Genomic DNA, 17500 nt, shown 5'->3' on the forward strand with positions numbered 1-17500 from the left:
TCTCTCTTCCTCTCTTATGTTCTATGTTTCTGCCCCATACAGTGCTGTCGGTACAATCACTCCTTCATACAATCTTCTCTTAGCCTCCATTCCCAAATGTCTATTCCTCATTACACTCTTTAATCCACCAAGGCATTTACTCGTTTCTTTCAATCTACATTCTACCTCCATCTCCACTCTACCCTTTCCAGCCACATTTGCACCCAAGTATCTAAAACTATCCACTTCCTCCAGTCTCTCTTCCTTAATGCTCACTTCTAGTCTGCTGTCACTTTCTCCCCTTGTACATCTCATCACCTTACTTTTACCCACATTTATCTTCAGCTTTCTTCTTTCACACACTTTCCCAAACTCTGTCACCAACTTCCTCAATCCCTCTTCTGATCCTGCTACAAGCGCAGTGTCGTCTGCAAACAACAGCTGGCTCACCTCCCATTTTTCTCCATTTTCTTTAACCATCTCCAATCCCTGACCCACCATTCTTGCATTTACCTCTCGCACCACCCCGTCCATGTACAAGTTGAACAGCCAGGGCGACCTAACATATCCCTGACGAAGTCCCACTTTTACCTCGAACCTCTCACTCTCTCCATTTCTAATCCTGACACATGCTCTACTACTCTTGTAAAAACTCTTGACTGCTCCCAGAAGCTTTACTCCTATCCCATATATCTGCATAACCTCCCACAGTGCCTACCTGTCTACCCTGTCATAAGTCTTTTTCAGATCCATAAAAGCCCCCAAAACATCCTTACCTTTTCCTATAGCTTTCTCACATATCTGCCTTACCACAAACATCTGATCTATGCAACCTCTACCTGTCCTAAATCCACACTGTTCCTCACCAATTACTCCCTCCGTTCCTCTCCTAATCCCCCAATCAAGATCCTCCTATAAGCATTCCCAACTACACTGAACAAGCTAATCCTTCTGAAACTACCAGACTCACACTTGTCCCCTTTTCCCTAGTAAAGTGGAACTATTCAGGTACTCCTCCAGTCCTCCGGCACTCGACCCTCTCTCCAGCAAACATTAAATAACCTCACCTGCCAGTCCGCCATCACTGTACCTCCTCTTTTTTTTTTAGACATTCTACATGGCATCCATCCAGACCAGGTGCCTTACCTGCTCTCATCATCTTAACAACTGCTTTCACTTCATCTTTCCTTGTCTCTCCTCCATTTTCTTCACTCATCACTGTAATTTTCTTAGCACTTCCCACTGCAACTATTTTTCCCTCCCTATCCACCTTCACATTTAGTAACTCCCTAAAATACTCTCCCAATCTTCCGCTTACTGCCTTCTCTTCCATTATCATCTCTCCATCTGCACCTTTTACCTTTTCTTCTCTACTTGATTCGCCTCCTCTTCCTCTCTTAATTTATTTCCAAAACATCTTTTTATTACTTTCAAAATTTTCTGTCATACTCTTACCCCATTTCGCATCTGCTCTCCTCTTTGCCTCCTTTACCTTGTGCTTCACTTCTCTTTTCTTTGTACCTCTCATATGACTCCCTCGTCCTATTTTGTAACCAATCTGTGAAAGCTCGCTTCTTCTCTTTTACACATTTCTTTGTTTCCTCATCCCACCACTCACTACCCTTCCTTCTATTTCCTCCCGTCCTTCTTGCTCCACACACCATTTTTGCACACTTTGTGACTCCCTCCTTGAACCATTCCCATTCCTCCTCCACTCCTATCTCTACTCTATCCTTCACTCCCTCCCACTCCTCTCTCAGCTTCTTGTACTCTTTCTCCTTTTTCTTTTCATTTAAAGAGTTCACTCTAAGCACCTCCCTACCTTTTGTCCTTTTCCTCTTTCTCCATCTATTCTCCACGCTCAACTCACCTTCCACTAAAAATAATGATCCGATATTCCCCCAATCTCTCCCCTTAGCACATGTATATACTTAACTCTTCCTATTATACTCCTATCTACCATTATATAGTCCATTAACGCTCTATCTACCACCCTTCCATCTACCACTCTCTCCCACATCTCCCTCTCAACTTAGTTTCACTCAAAGCCAACACATCCATCTTTCTTCTCACAAACATACTACCTATCTCTTCCCTTTTACACTCATCTGTACCACACCCGAAACACTGTATTTGCTATCATCAACTCTTTCCAGACACATCTTCACCATCAACTCGCCACTACGATTCTTTCCTGGAACTCCACATTTCCCAACCACTCCGTCAATTGGTTAATTTCCTACCCTAACATTAAGGTCTCCCAGTACTATTACATTGACGTTCCTCCCTAATCCCTCTTTGCACTCATTTAAATCTATCCAAAAAGCCTCCCTCTCTTCTACACTCTTCTCACTACCAGGCCCAAATGCGCTTACAAAAACCCACATCTCCCTTCCCAGTTTCACCTTCATCCACAAATTCCTTGAAGAAACCTCCTTCCACTCCACTACACGTTTACCTATCTCTCCACTTACTAGTATAGCCACCCATTCTCTCCCTCGTCTTCTCTTCACTCCTGAGAACTTCCCAACTTTATTCCCAAACTCACACTCGCCCTTCCCTTTCAACTTAGTTTCACTCAAAGCCAACACACCTGTCTTTCTTCTCACAAACATACTACCTATCCCTTCCCTTTTACACTCATCTGTACCACATCCACGCACAATGAAAGACCCAAACCTTAGGGTGCTGGTTGGAGAACTCCTAGATCCTCTTATGCCTTTACTTTTTTAAGGAATGTCCCCTGTGGGGCTACAGAGAGAAGGATGCCTGGTCCCAATCCCTGTCCCGTTTTTCTCGCTTCTTACGATGCAAGTGGGAATACTTGGTGGCAGCATTCTTTTCCCTCCACCAAAGGGTAGGCGAAACAAGGAAATTAAATTCAGAGAAATGGTACAGGACCACAGCAAGGGGTTGGGGGACAGCATAACGGAGGGACAGTAGCAGTATAATAAAAGTTTCACCATTTCTCTGTGAGCAGAGTTCCTCTATCACAGACAAAATAATGTGTGGCTCTGGTCCGTAGGGGCGCCCCATATAGACCCTAAAGTATCAACTGCATGCTACTTTGCCATAGCAACATGCAGCCAATACCAATATATATATATACATATATATACATACGTACATACATATATATATATATATATAAAGGAGAGGTCAATTGGTAACACGCGTCATGTTCTGTTGGTGACGCGGGATGCTCCGAAGAGTTCTAAAGTACCGCACATATTTTGCTGTATATTTATTAAAGGCATATGGTTTCTAATAAAAACAGCCTCTAAACATTTTAGTTTCTTTCTATTAGTATCCTTGACCAAAATTGAGGTGCTTTTATTTAGCTGGTCCCGTGTAATGCTGGTATTGTGGGATTTTGTCACGTGGGTTTTTATCGCGCCATTTTGCATATGTTGTGTGAGCCTCTGAGTTAAAGTTTGTGTGGTATGGCCTATATACTCTTCTTGGCAAAGCACACCGTCTTTGTATAAATCACAAGAGTATTTGTATACCACATTATTTTTCTTGAGTTTATCCGTGGTAGCTGTCATGTTATTTTTCCTCACCAGCGATGATGTTCTAGGGTTACGGTAAAAGATTATAAGGTTTATTTTGTCCTCTTCTTTTCTAGGCTTACAGTTTCTGTGGATTATGTCTTTTAGAGCGTTTTCATCTTTTTTGTTCGCTGATGACATTGTATTTTGATAATAAATGTTTATATTATTTTTCTGATTCTCTAACTCTTTATTCTTGGTGTTGGCTTTCTCCATATTACTTTTAATTTCCTTATCGATGTCCCTCATTGCAAAGCCATTGTTTGTTAAAATTTGCTTGACTCTAACAAGTTCTTGGTGTAGTAGTTGCCAACTGGAACAAATTTTAAAGGCTCTTGTGACATAGGCACGTATTACGCTCATCTTATATTTGGAGGGACATTCACTAGAACCGTTTAGACATCTTCCAGAATTAGTTGGTTTTCTATAGACAGTTGTAGTGAAAATGCCTTTTGTACCATCAACCCAAACGTCTAGAAAAGGAATTTTATTGTTGACGCTCCTTTCCACCGTAAAGCGTAGACAAGAATGTTCTTCCATTTTGTTTTTTATGTCATCAAGGTGTTTCTCTCCTTCTACATCTACAAAAATGTCATTTATATATCTTAGATACAATTTAGGTTTAACGTTTAAAGTATCGAGGACGTGATTTTCGATATGGCACATATAAGCCTGTGCAAATAAGACTCCTAGAGGACTTCCCATACTAACACCATCTAACTGGCGATAAATTCTGCCTGATGGGCATCTAAAAGGTACTTCTTGGGTACATATCTGTAACATTTTCTGCAAGACGTGACGAGGGATTTTTGGAGGGGGCAAACTGACATGGTGGAAAACGTCATGTAAAATTATCTCAATTGTCTCTTCTACAGGGACATTCGTTTAGAGACTTTCCACATCCAGAGATGCAAGCATTCCGTGGGGGTTAGAATTTTTAAGAAATTCAACAAATTCATCCGTAGAGCGGAGAGTGTGGAAGGTGGGGATGTATGGGGTGATCAGTTCATTTAGTTGTTTTGCTAAATGGTATGTAGGTGTGGGTATTTGTGAGATGATAGGTCTCAACTTGTGTCCAGGTTTGTGGGTTTTGACATTTCCATAAAAATATCCCGGTTCGTAGTGACCTTGTAGTGGGGCAAATTTAACACCATCAATCAAAGCGTTGAAAGTAGCAATTAATTTTGTAACTCTCTTACGAATGTCATCTATTGGACATTCACTAGAACCGTTTAGACATCTTCCAGAATTAGTTGGTTTTCTATAGACAGTTGTAGTGAAAACGCCTTTTGTACCATCAACTCAAACGTCTAGAAAAGGAATTTTATTGTTGACGCTCCTTTCCACCGTAAAGCGTAGACAAGAATGTTCTTCCATTTTGTTTTTTATGTCATCAAGGTGTTTCTCTCCTTCAAATATAAGATGAGCGTAATACGTGCCTATGTCACAAGAGCCTTTAAAATTTGTTCCAGTTGGCAACTACTACACCAAGAACTTGTTAGAGTCAAGCAAATTTTAACAAACAATGGCTTTGCAATGAGGGACATCGATAAGGAAATTAAAAGTAATATGGAGAAAGCCAACACCAAGAATAAAGAGTTAGAGAATCAGAAAAATAATATAAACATTTATTATCAAAATACAATGTCATCAGCGAACAAAAAAGATGAAAACGCTCTAAAAGACATAATCCACAGAAACTGTAAGCCTAGAAAAGAAGAGGACAAAATAAACCTTATAATCTTTTACCGTAACCCTAGAACATCATCGCTGGTGAGGAAAAATAACATGACAGCTACCACGGATAAACTCAAGAAAAATAATGTGGTATACAAATACTCTTGTGATTTATACAAAGACGGTGTGCTTTGCCAAGAAGAGTATATAGGCCATACCACACAAACTTTAACTCAGAGGCTCACACAACATATGCAAAATGGCGCGATAAAAACCCACGTGACAAAATCCCACAATACCAGCATTACATGGGACCAGCTAAATAAAAGCACCTCAATTTTGGTCAAGGATACTAATAGAAAGAAACTAAAATGTTTAGAGGCTGTTTTTATTAGAAACCATATGCCTTTAATAAATATACAGCAAAATATGTGCGGTACTTTAGAACTCTTCGGAGCATCCCGCGTCACCAACAGAACATGACGCGTGTTACCAATTGACCTCTCCTTTATGTCTCTTTTTCTGTATTTTTCTGTATATATATATATATATATATATATACATACATATATATATATATATATATATATATATATATATATATATATATATATATACATATATATTAAGGAGGATAGGAAGGGAAAGGTAGTTGTAGTGGGAAGTGCCAAGAAAATGATCGTGATGAGTGAGAAAAATGGAGTAGAAATACGAAAGGATGAAGTGAAGGCAGTTGTTAAGATGATGAAAGCAGGTAAGGCACTTGGTCTGGATGGATGTCATGCAGAATGTCTGAAAAAAGGAGGTACAGTGATGGTGGACTGGCTGATGAGGTTATTTAATGTTTGTTTCAGAGAGGGTAGAGTGCCGGAGGACTGGAGGAGTGCCTGTATAGTTCCACTTTACAAGGGAAAAGGGGACAAGTGTGAGTGTCGTAGTTTCAGAAGGATTAGCTTGTTAAGTGTAGTTGGCAGTTACACTCTAACGCTCGTTGGGTGCGGACCTCTTTCGTTAACTACCTTAACCTAGTGCTCGTCGCTAACGACTCGTGCCGGCTGTCTCAAGTTGTGTATTGGTAGCTGTTACTGTGTTCCAATCTACTGCATGTTAGTGAATAGGCCTGCTTTCCTATCAAGGCCCTCCCTTCCTCGATGAAATACTTGGGGTCGGAAGCGGAGTCCTGCTTGGAACAGGACTTAATGATATCCGACACTAATGACGACATTAGTGTTAACCACTGGCCCGACCTGCTTCGTCCTGCCATGTCTCCCCATCACCCTCCGACCGCCCCCCCCCCCCAGCATGATACCTACCAGTCTGCATCGCCCTCTTGTGCTTAACGGCCTGCTGACGACACACCTATCTTCACCGCTGGAGAATGTCATCCACCTGCTGCCAAGTCAATCAAGGGAACCTCTAGTGGGCGTAATGAGGCTCCTACTCGTCCTACCCTGCCTGACCATGGTGATTCTCCCGTTGTCCCCACCCGACCCTTACCTGCCCTTCCAGCGTTTGCTCCCCGGGACAAATATGTCAAGTTGGCCTTTAACGGGGACCCGTCTACCGAAAGTAAACTACACTGGCTGTCAATTGTCACCAAGACTTTTCACCTGCAACGGGATGCGGCCGGGGTCAAGATGGCTGCAGTCACCTCTCGGTTCATCTACGTTTCAAGACAACGCATGGACATCCTGGACCGAATTACGACGGATGAATTTCTATCCCTGCCTCTCCTCCCTCAAGACTCCCCCGAAAGACCTCGCAAATACCCCCCAATACCTGCTTACTCGCTATCCCGTTAACGTGGATCATAAGCTTGCTCTACAGTTCCCAGGAGTGCACTCGGCTCGGCGCTTCATGCAGAACGGTTCCCCCATCAACCGCATTGTTATTGTGTGGAGCCTCCCTGAGACACCCCACGACACGATTGACTTTGACTTCCTCCCCCTCCTGCCCCGTGTAAAGTCCAGAGGCTCCATGACGACCGTCCCTGGTGCTTCAGGTGCTGGGGTATCGGTCACATTTCCAGGTACTGCTCTGCCTCCCCCAAGTGTGCCTGGTGTGCCGCCGCCCATGAGTCCAGGGAATGTCCCGTCCGGTGCGCCCCTGCCCCCATCTGCGACGACTTCCACCTCTGAACCTCCACCACAGCCGGACCCATCACAATGAAAGTGCCTCCGATGTCTACAGCCAGGTGTTAACGTCTGGCACTGCTGTACTCGGCGCAAGACCCAGACCAGTGGCCCCACCTCAACCCCACCACCTCCTCCCCCCGGACTACCATTCTGCTCCCACCCCCACCCCCTCAACAAGACGCTGCCCTCCGTATGGCTGTTGCGGCCCTTCAGGTGCGATGTGCGGCACTCGAGGACCACTTCGCCTCTATTGATACTAGGATTGACAGCCTTGTCTCGACCCAAGCTACTACTGCCGCCAGACTCTCCACTCTAGCGGAATCCCAACAAACCCTCGTCTCCTCCATTTCCACGCTTACCGAGGGAATGGATTCAATTGCAACTCGTCAAGACAAACTCTGTGAGTTACACCCCAATACTAGCCAGTCTTCCTCGAATCGTCCATCCTCTTCCGCACTCCGGTCTCCTACCAGCAAGCGCAACGTTCGTAACTAACACTCACCTAGACCTTCTTACATGGAACATCAATGGTATCACCAACCACAAAAAATACATACAGTTAAAAACCTATGTACAATCTCACCACCCCTATGTCATTTTTCTCCAGGAGGCGTTTCCAGGCCGACCCAACCCTGCACCACAGGCACCCTCACTTCCCGGATATGTCCCCTACATTCATACGGAAAGGAACGGTCTTCTAACATACATACACAGTACACTGACACACCGTCTTCTGCGCTCCTCTACTGACCCTGACGTAACATTCCAACTCTTCGAGATAGAGGTTGGGGGTGGAATCCTACAGCTCTGCAACATCTACTCTGCTCCTGCTCGCCTTCGCCCCACTACTCTTCCACCACCTACGGTAAGGGGTATAATATACGCAGGGGATTTCAATGCTCGACATCCTGCATTGGGAGATCGTTCTGGCACCTCTAACCGCCCTGGTGTTACAAAGGATTACAAAGGATTATAAAGGCGGAGCATGCCGACAGGAGGCCTTTTGGTCCATATCTAGGTCGGATGCGAAAAAAATCATAATAATAATAAATGAATATATAAGAATTATAATAATGTAGATAACAAATAAAATACATAGATAAATGCATAGGTATAGTTAGATAATAAACAAACAGGTAAATAGAAAATAATAATAAATTGACATATAACTAATAATAAATGAAAATCAAACAGACAAATGATAACAAGATAAAAACAAATAATATAGAATAAATTATAATCATTACAGCATCTTACTTAGATGTTTATCTAAACGAATCTTAAAGCTTCGGACTGAACTACATTGCACTGCCTCTGTAGGAGGTTTATTCCATTCATTAACTGCACGGTCGGCGAATTTGTTTCTACCCACTTCTAAATTGAATCTATTTCCAGACAGTTTGAGACCATTGTTTCTTGTCTGATTCTCATTCAGTGGGAAATTTGGTCACTTTTGATGTTGTCAATTCCCTTTAGAATTTTGAAGACCTGTATCAAGTCACCTCTAAGTCTACGCGCTTTTTTTTTTTTTTTTTTTTTTTTTTAGGAAAAACAGATTCATATGTTTTAGTCGATTTTCGTATGGTTTATTTTTTATATTTGGAATCAGTTTTGTGGCTCGCCGTTGTAATTTTCCCAGTCTGTTAATGTCTTTAATGAGATTCGGTGTCCATACGGAAACAGCATATTCCAAATGTGGACGAACTAACGTTTTGTATAGCTTGTTAATGAGTAATGGACTTTTGAAGTCAAAAGATCGCGCAGTCCTAGAATCTTATTTGCTTTCTCGGAGGCTGAAATACACTGCTTGGATGATTTGAGGTCGTTACTGATAATTACGCCGAGATCTTTTTCACTATTCACTGTTGTTAACTAATTTCCAAATAACTTGTGATCGTACTTACTGCTATTTTTACCTATGTGCATTACCTTGCATTTACTTGTGTTAAATTTCATTAGCCACTTTTCACACCATTGCTGAAATTCATCTAAATCTTCTTGAATATCTAATTGGTTTAAGTGATCATTTGCCATTCCGTACAGTTTTGTATCATCAGCAAATTTGGAAACAGTAGATTTTAGTCCATGGTCTATATCATTTATACAGTATATACTATGAATAGAAGTGGCACAAGAACGGAACTCTGAGGAACTCCACTTGTAACATTTTTCCATCTAGAAGTTTTTCCATTTAAATCAACTCTCTCTTTTCGATCATTCAACCAATTACTAGTCCAACTTAATAGGCTACCACTTATTCCGTGTGAAGCTAATTTAGTAAGTAGTCTTTCGTGTGAGACAGTATCAAAAGCTTTTGCAGAGTCTAGATATATTAAATCTATATTGTTTCTTTTGCCACAATTCGAGATAACTGCGTTGTAGAATTCGAATAAGTTAGTCACGCAAGAACGTTTCCGTCTGAAACCATGCTGGCTATCATTTATCAAACGGTTACTTTCTAAATGATGTTCGATAGCATCTCTTATGATTGTTTCCATTATTTTTCCTACGATTGAAGTCAAACTTATAGGCTTATAGTTATTTGGTTTCTTTTTTTCACCTTTTTTGAATATGGGAGTAACGTTAGCTAGCTTCCATTCTCTTGGGACATCTCCGGATATGATGGATTTCTTGAAAATAATTTCTAATGGAACAACAATCTCATTTTTCATTTCCTTTAAGATTCTTGGATGCCAACCGTCAGGCCCTGGTGTTTTATTAACTTTGAGTTTCTCTATACACCTTTTAATTTTTTCTTTTATTATATTTACTGTAGTGAGTAAGTTTACCCTAGACTTTTCACAGGTTTCAGTTTGGAGTTCACTTTGAGGTGTTTCGTTTACGAATACCGAGCAAAAATAATTGTTTAAAATATTACACATTCCTTCATTTGAATATTCAAGTTGACCGTCAGCAGATAATAGTGGACCAATGTGATTCCTAACAACCTTTTTATCTCTAATGTAACTATAGAATTCTTTGGGATTCTCTTTGGATTTATCAGCGATATTCATTTCGTATTGTCGTTTTCGTTTTTCTTATTGTCTTTTTTAAATCTCTCTGTATTGATACATAACTTTCATAGTCATTAGATGCACCCGAGCACTTATATTTCTTATAAGCCTGTCTCATTTTAGTTCTCCTGCTATCCTTCATCCGCCAACATCATCTAACCCGCTGGGATAAAGGTGGCGCCACACACTCCCGGGGAGGCACCCTGGACCACGTCCTCACCTCTGGCTTGGTGTCATCCCGTGTCCAGTGCTCCTCAGTACCTGCTTTGTTCTCAGATCATATTGCTCTTCACTTCCATAATTCTCTCTCTACCATACCTACATTCCCTGTCTCACGCCAACGCCTCACCGTGCCTCCCAAATACTGCCCGACGTACATTTCATACAAGACCTGCATACTACCTACCTTTGACTGTTCCTCCCCTGACCAGTTATACACCAGCCTTGTCTCCGCCACCCACGACTTTTACAGGCTTTACGTATCACGACCCCATCTCCAACGTCGCCCTTCCCCTCACTCGTGGAATCTAGACGCCCGACTTCAAAACGCGCAGGAAGAAGCGGAGCGTGTTGGACTCATGTTCCAGGCTGACCCATCTCCTGAGCTTCTTCATCGTTACCAACAATCCAGGAATGTGTGAGTATTGACTACTGGAAACGATTCGCGGACAGAATTAATCACCAAACTAGTGTGGCCTCCATGTGGCACCTTATTCGTAGAGTGATTAAGAGGACGCCTGCTATAGCCCGTCATCATTCCCCCCGCCATATTTGCCCAACAGCTCATCGACACGTAGTCGGATCAGTCCACCCCTGCCAGCCTCCTTGCCCCCGTCCAAGACGCTCTCTCCCCCGGTGCTCTTGCTCGTGGACTCTGCTTTGCTGCAAGAGGATGGCGAAGAGACTGTACTTTTCACTGAGGATGAACTGCGACGTGCTCTCTTGAGAGGTAAAGCCTCGTCACCTGGGGATGATGGCATTACCTACAGTGTGCCACGATTGGTGCATCGTGTACCCGGTAATCCCCTCCTTCGCCTCTACAATACGTGTCTTCGAGATGGATGTATCCCACGTGCCTGGACCACGAGTACAATAATCCCCCATACCCAAACCCGGTACAGCAAATTTCAGGCCCATCTCCCTTACATCCTGCTTTTCTAAAATGTTGGAAAGGATCTTGCTCGCCTGACTGATGAACCGACTGCAAGATCGCCTTTCTCCACGTTTCTTCGGCTTTTTACCCCAGCGCAGCACCCATCACTGCCTCGTCGACTTATATTCTCGCCTATCCCGTGACAGTGTAGTGGCATTTGTAGATCTAAAAAAATGCTTTTGATGTAGCTAATCGGGACATTATTTTGGATCAATTAATTGATTTTGGGATTAAGGGTAATTTGTTACGGTGGATTAAGGGCTACCTCAGTAACCGGACCTCCCGCGCCTTCTTCAGCGGTGCCTACAGCTCCTTACGGGATTTTTGGCTTGGCACTCCTCAAGGAGGGGTACTAAGTCCATTTCTTTTCAATATACTAATGCACGGTCTCCTCACGCCTTTGCCTACTGTTCCTAAAGTCACAATTACTTGCTATGCAGATGATTTGTGTGTTCACTCTACTTCCCCAAAACATCTCTCTCCCAGGCTTCTGCTAACTGTGGCCTTATTGTTTCTCCACAGAAGAGCAGAATTTTCCCCTACCGTCCTCATACCACGCTGCCAGAGTTCACGATTGGAGACAGCATCATCCCACTAAGCTCCCAGTACTGCTACCTTGGTGCTCCAGTAAGAATCTCAGAAGCTCTTCCTGCCCGGCGTCAGCCCCATCCCTTAATTCGTGATCTGATAGATCGTCTCCAGCGTCGGCTCCGGCCTCTCCAATGGCTCACCAACAACTCTTCCGATATCTCCATCCCCGTGGCCAGAACTGTCTATATTACTTTCATTCGCTCTTTTGTTAATTACCTCTCCCTTGCCTTAATTCAGCTTCCTCGATCTGCTTTAGAACCCCTGGAGGTCTTTCAGAACAAAGCAATGAGAATAATTCTTGGTTGCCCAGCGACTACCAGAATTGTCAACATGCAACGGGAATTACGGCTTCCATCCCTGGTTGAGAGGATTTACTCTAATGTCACCTGCCTCACAATTAAGTGTATACACTTCCCCCACCTCTCACCGCACTTCACAGCATTGGTCAGGGCTTCTCTCAGCCCCCCTCCGCCCCCCCCCTCATGCCCTCCGGTCGCCGCCTTATAAGGTCTATTTCATCCTTTATTCGCAGCCTTGATTTGCAAGTACTTGTAGCTGACATGCCCCCAGGCTCTCCCCCGTGGACGCTACCGTCGCCTGTGATTAGCTTCACTCCTATAGCAAAGTGTGACCCGCCTCCACTACAACTACAGCTGGCCTTGGAACATGTTGCGCAGGAAACATCCTCCATCACTGCTCCGCATCGCCTCTACACTGACGGATAGCTTTGCAGTCTACTCGCCTGACCTGCCACCGCCTCCAGAGGGTTGGGTCGGCCGTCGGCTCCGTGATCACTCCAGCTCCACATTGTGCGAACTGTACGCCATTTTGGATGCTGTCAGTCTCGTTTGTCAAAGAGGACTTAATGCTGTAATTATATGTGACTAAGCCTGCACTGCAATCCCTCTCCGCTATTCATCCCACTCACCATTCTGTTGTACACCAAATCCTTTCCTTTCTATCCCTACTGACTATCTGTGGTCTCTACATCAAATTCATTTGGATTCCCTCTCATGTAGGTTTACACCATAACACTAAAGCAGACCGCCTAGCGAAAGAAGCCTGCCGACTCCCTCGTCGTGGTGATGAACATCCTCTCTCCCTGCCATGTTACCTCACCAGGGTCCGCTCCGCTGCTCTTCTATCCGAGCAGCGTCGTCGGGACACCGAGAGGCCCTTCAATGTCACCATCACCCACTACGAATCCGTCTGCCGCCACAAATTAAAGTACCGCCACAATGTTGTCTCGGCCCTACTGCGGCTAGGCTACCGTCCACCGTGGCAGGTCGCCAGGGTAGAGGGCGAGCCCACATTCACAGAATGTCGCCTGTGCCGCGCTCCACTGGCCAACACCATCGAACACTACTGCCTAGCGTGTCCCACTGTAAGACACCTACTGCCCCAGGGACTACCGTTGGATGCCATCTGTCGTCAACTCCTATCACCAAATATCCTAGACGAGATTCTTGTCCGTTACCCCCGCTTTACTGGGTTTTCATAAAACCTGATGCCCACCGTGGCATCTCTGACTTACTTCCCTTTTGAATGGATGTACAATAACCACTGTCCTGTATTATGTTAATTACCTGCAATTCATGTGTTGTACGTATGTGTGTGTGTGTGTGTGTGTGTGTGTGTGTGTGTGTGTGTGTGTGTGTGTGTGTGTGTGTGCGTGTGTGTGTGTGTGTGTGTGTGTATCCCAGTTGCCTTCCTACATTCATTATGTAAACTCCCCCCCCCATGTATGACGCCGTTGCGTAATAAATTTTAAAAATGTAGTTGGGAAGGCTTACCTTGATTGAGAGGATTAGGAGAGGAACAGAGGGAGTAATTGGTGAGGAATAGTGTGGGTTTAGGACAGGTAGAGGTTGCGTAGATCAGATTTTTGTGGAAAGACAAATATGTGGGAAAGCTATAAGAAAAGGTAAGGATGTTTTTTTGGGCTTTTATGGATTTGGAAAAGGCTTATGATAGGGTAGACAGGAAGGCACTGTGGGAGGTATTGCAGATATACGGGATAGGAGGAAAGCTTTTAGGAGCTGTCAAGAGTTTTTACGAGAGTAGTAGAGCATGTGTCAGGATTAGAAATGGAGAGAGTGAGTGGTTCGAGGTAAAGGTGGGACTTCGTCAGGGATGAGTTATGTTGCCCTGGCTGTTCAATTTATATATGGATGGGGCGGTGCGAGAAGTAAATGCAAGGGTGGTGGGTCAGGGATTGGAGATGGTTAAAGAAAATGGAGAAAAGTGGGAGATAAGCCAGCTGTTGTTTGCGGACGACACTGCGCTTGTAGCAGGATCAGAGGAGGGATTGAGGAAGTTAGTGACAGAGTTTGGGAAAGTGTGTGAAAGAAGGAAGTTGAAGATAAATGTGGGTAAAAGTAAGGTGATGAGATGTACAAGGGGTGAAAGTGGCAGTAGACTGGAAGTGAGTATTAAGGGAGAGAGACTGGAGGAAGTGGATAGTTTTAGATACTTGGGTGCGAATGTGGCAGGAAAGGGAGGAGTGGAGGTGGAGGTAGAATGTAGATTGAGAGAAGCGAGTAAATGCCTTGGTGGATTAAAAAGTGTAATGAGAAATAAACATTTGGGAATGGATGCTAAGAGGAGATTGTATGAAGGAGTGATTGTACCGACAGCACTCTATAGGGCAGAAACATGGAGCAGAAGAGAGGAAGAGAGAAGGAGTTTGAATGTATTTGAGATGAGGTGTCTGAGAAGTATGATGGGGGTGACTAGGCTAGATAGAGTGAGAAATTAGGATGTGAGGAGGAGAACGGGGGGTGGAAAGGGAGTTGGGAGATAGGGTGGATGAAAGAGTATTGGGATGGTTTGGATACATGAAGAGAATGAGTGAAGAAAGACTGGTAAAAGAGGTGTGGAAGAGAGATGTGGAGGGAGTGAACATGAGGGGACGACCTAGGATGAGATGGATGGATGAGGTAAAAGGGGCATTGGGAAAGAGAGTAATGTCTGTTGAGGAAGGACGGGAGAGGACAGAAGATAAGGGTGAGTAGAGAATGGTTGTATATGGATGATGTTGTGGTGCATGAGGTAGAATGGGTGGGGGAGGGGGGGATGAGGGAGTATGTGTGAGAAAAATTTGACGCTATCCGAAGGGATTTCTCCCCGTCTTCTCCTTTTCTGCACGAGGGAACGGAGAAGGGGAGAGGGTCGCCGATTTAATGAAGCGGCCTTACTGTGGATGTGCTGTGTCTTGCGACACTGCTTCTGACCCAGGGCAGTGGACATGATGCAGGGATGACCCGTCATCCAGGAGGTGCCAAGATAAGAGAGAGGGAAGAGGGTGGAGGGGAGAGGAGTGTGATAGGGATGGAGTGGGTGGGAGTGGTTTTTATGCCTTTCCTTTTTGGCTACTTCCCTTACAAGGGGGTAAAAACCTTTGGTATATATATATATATATATATATATATATATATATATATATATATATATAATACACACACACACACACACACACACACACACACACACACATATCATATATATATATATATATATATATATATATGTTGGTACATTGTGACAAGTTGATGAAGGTGGAAAAAGAAGTCACGGGTCTAGTTCCGAGTTCCTGAGTTTATTCCTGACCGGTTTCGCTCTATGCTTCCTCTGAAGAAGCATAGAGCGAAACCGGTCAGGAATAAACTCAGGAACTCGGAACTAGACCCGTGACTTCTTTTTCCACCTTCATAAACATATATATATATATATATATAATATATATATATATAATATATATATATATATATATATATATGTTATAATAAAGTAGTAGCCTCTGTCTGTTTGCTTGTTCACGAACTCCTATGGTTTTGGAGATAGTCCCCCATAACCATAAATATTCTGATACCCTGTCACTCCACGTACTTGGATAACTATATTTTGTTAAAAAGATTAGTTAGGGTTAAGGGTAACACGCCACTACTGTATTTCCCCCTTAACATGCATAAAATTTTTGTGACAAAAATGACTATGATTAAGCAAATAATTGTATGTGTCCATAGATATTACTTATATTTGTGAAATTAATACTGCCACAAACTATGATAGCCTTTGTAAGGAGAAAGCATGTATATGTAAAATTATTGTATAATTTTACCAAATGTCGAAATATTGATTATTTTTATTTTATATTATCGCGGGCGCCGCCGTCCAAGTTCCCTGCCCATTTCTCCCGAGCCACGACCAACAACCGCCCCTAATCGTTCGCGAAAATATGCATTTTGGCAATAGCCTTCTTTAATACACTGCTATCTTTTCATTTTCTTACAGACATTCTTCCTCTCCCACAAAAACCGATCCCGCGCGAGTGGGTGGTCTTACCTAGCTAGTCCACTAGTCCACTGCTAAAAGTTTGTTTCAATTCTTCTCTTACGGCCGAGTACCGTTCACCATGTAGTGTTAACAATCCACTACAATGGTTAGGTTAAAGATTATTCACGAACTCCTAGGTTTTTGCAGATAGACCCCTATAATCTACTATAATAAAGTAGTAGCCTCTGTCTGTCTGTTTGTTTGTTCACGAACTCCTCCTAGGGTTTTGGAGATAGACCCCCATAACCATATATATTCTGATACCCTGTCACTCCAGGTACTTGGATAACTATATTTCATTAAAAAAATATTTTGGTTAGGGTTAAGGGTTAAAGTTAGGTGGGGTATGGTGTGGTAACACGCCACTACTGTAGTGTCCCCTTAACGTGCATAGCATTTTTGTGACAAAAATTACTATGATTAAACAAACCATTGTATGTGTCCATAAATATTATTTATATTTGTGAAATCAATGTCGCCACAAACTATGATAGTCTTTATAAGGAGTCATGTGAATGTAAAAAGATTGTATAGTTTTACCACATGTTGAAATATTGATTATTTTTATTTGATATTATCGCGGGCGGGCCAGTTCTAAGATGTTTGTTTCAATTCTTCTCTTACGGCCGAGTACCGTTCACCATGTAGTGTTAACAATCCACTACAATGGTTAGGTTAAAGATTATTCACGAACTCCTCCTAGGTTTTTGCAGATAGACCCCTATAATTATATATATATTCTGAAACCTCATTTTGTTTGTTCACGAACTCCTCCTGGGGTTTTGGAGATAGACCCCCATAACCATATATATTCTGATAGCCTATCACTCCAGGTACTTGGATAACTATATTTCTATATACATAAAAAATAAAGTTTATCAGTTTTGAAAATTTCCTGACCCGGAAATGAGTCATCACCGGAAACACTAACTCCCGGGGACACATCTGACTCAGACGCCTGTAAGCATTCATAGAGGGTAGACGTGTCTTTAAGCTGCTCTCCTGCTGTTAACAAGAGAATCTTTACGAAATATTACCAAGAGAATCTTTACGAAATATTGCTAA

This window comes from Oratosquilla oratoria, chromosome 32, assembly GCF_046742065.1.
Source record: "Oratosquilla oratoria isolate Oo_2021 chromosome 32, ASM4674206v1, whole genome shotgun sequence".
Classification (NCBI taxonomy): domain Eukaryota; kingdom Metazoa; phylum Arthropoda; class Malacostraca; order Stomatopoda; family Squillidae; genus Oratosquilla; species Oratosquilla oratoria.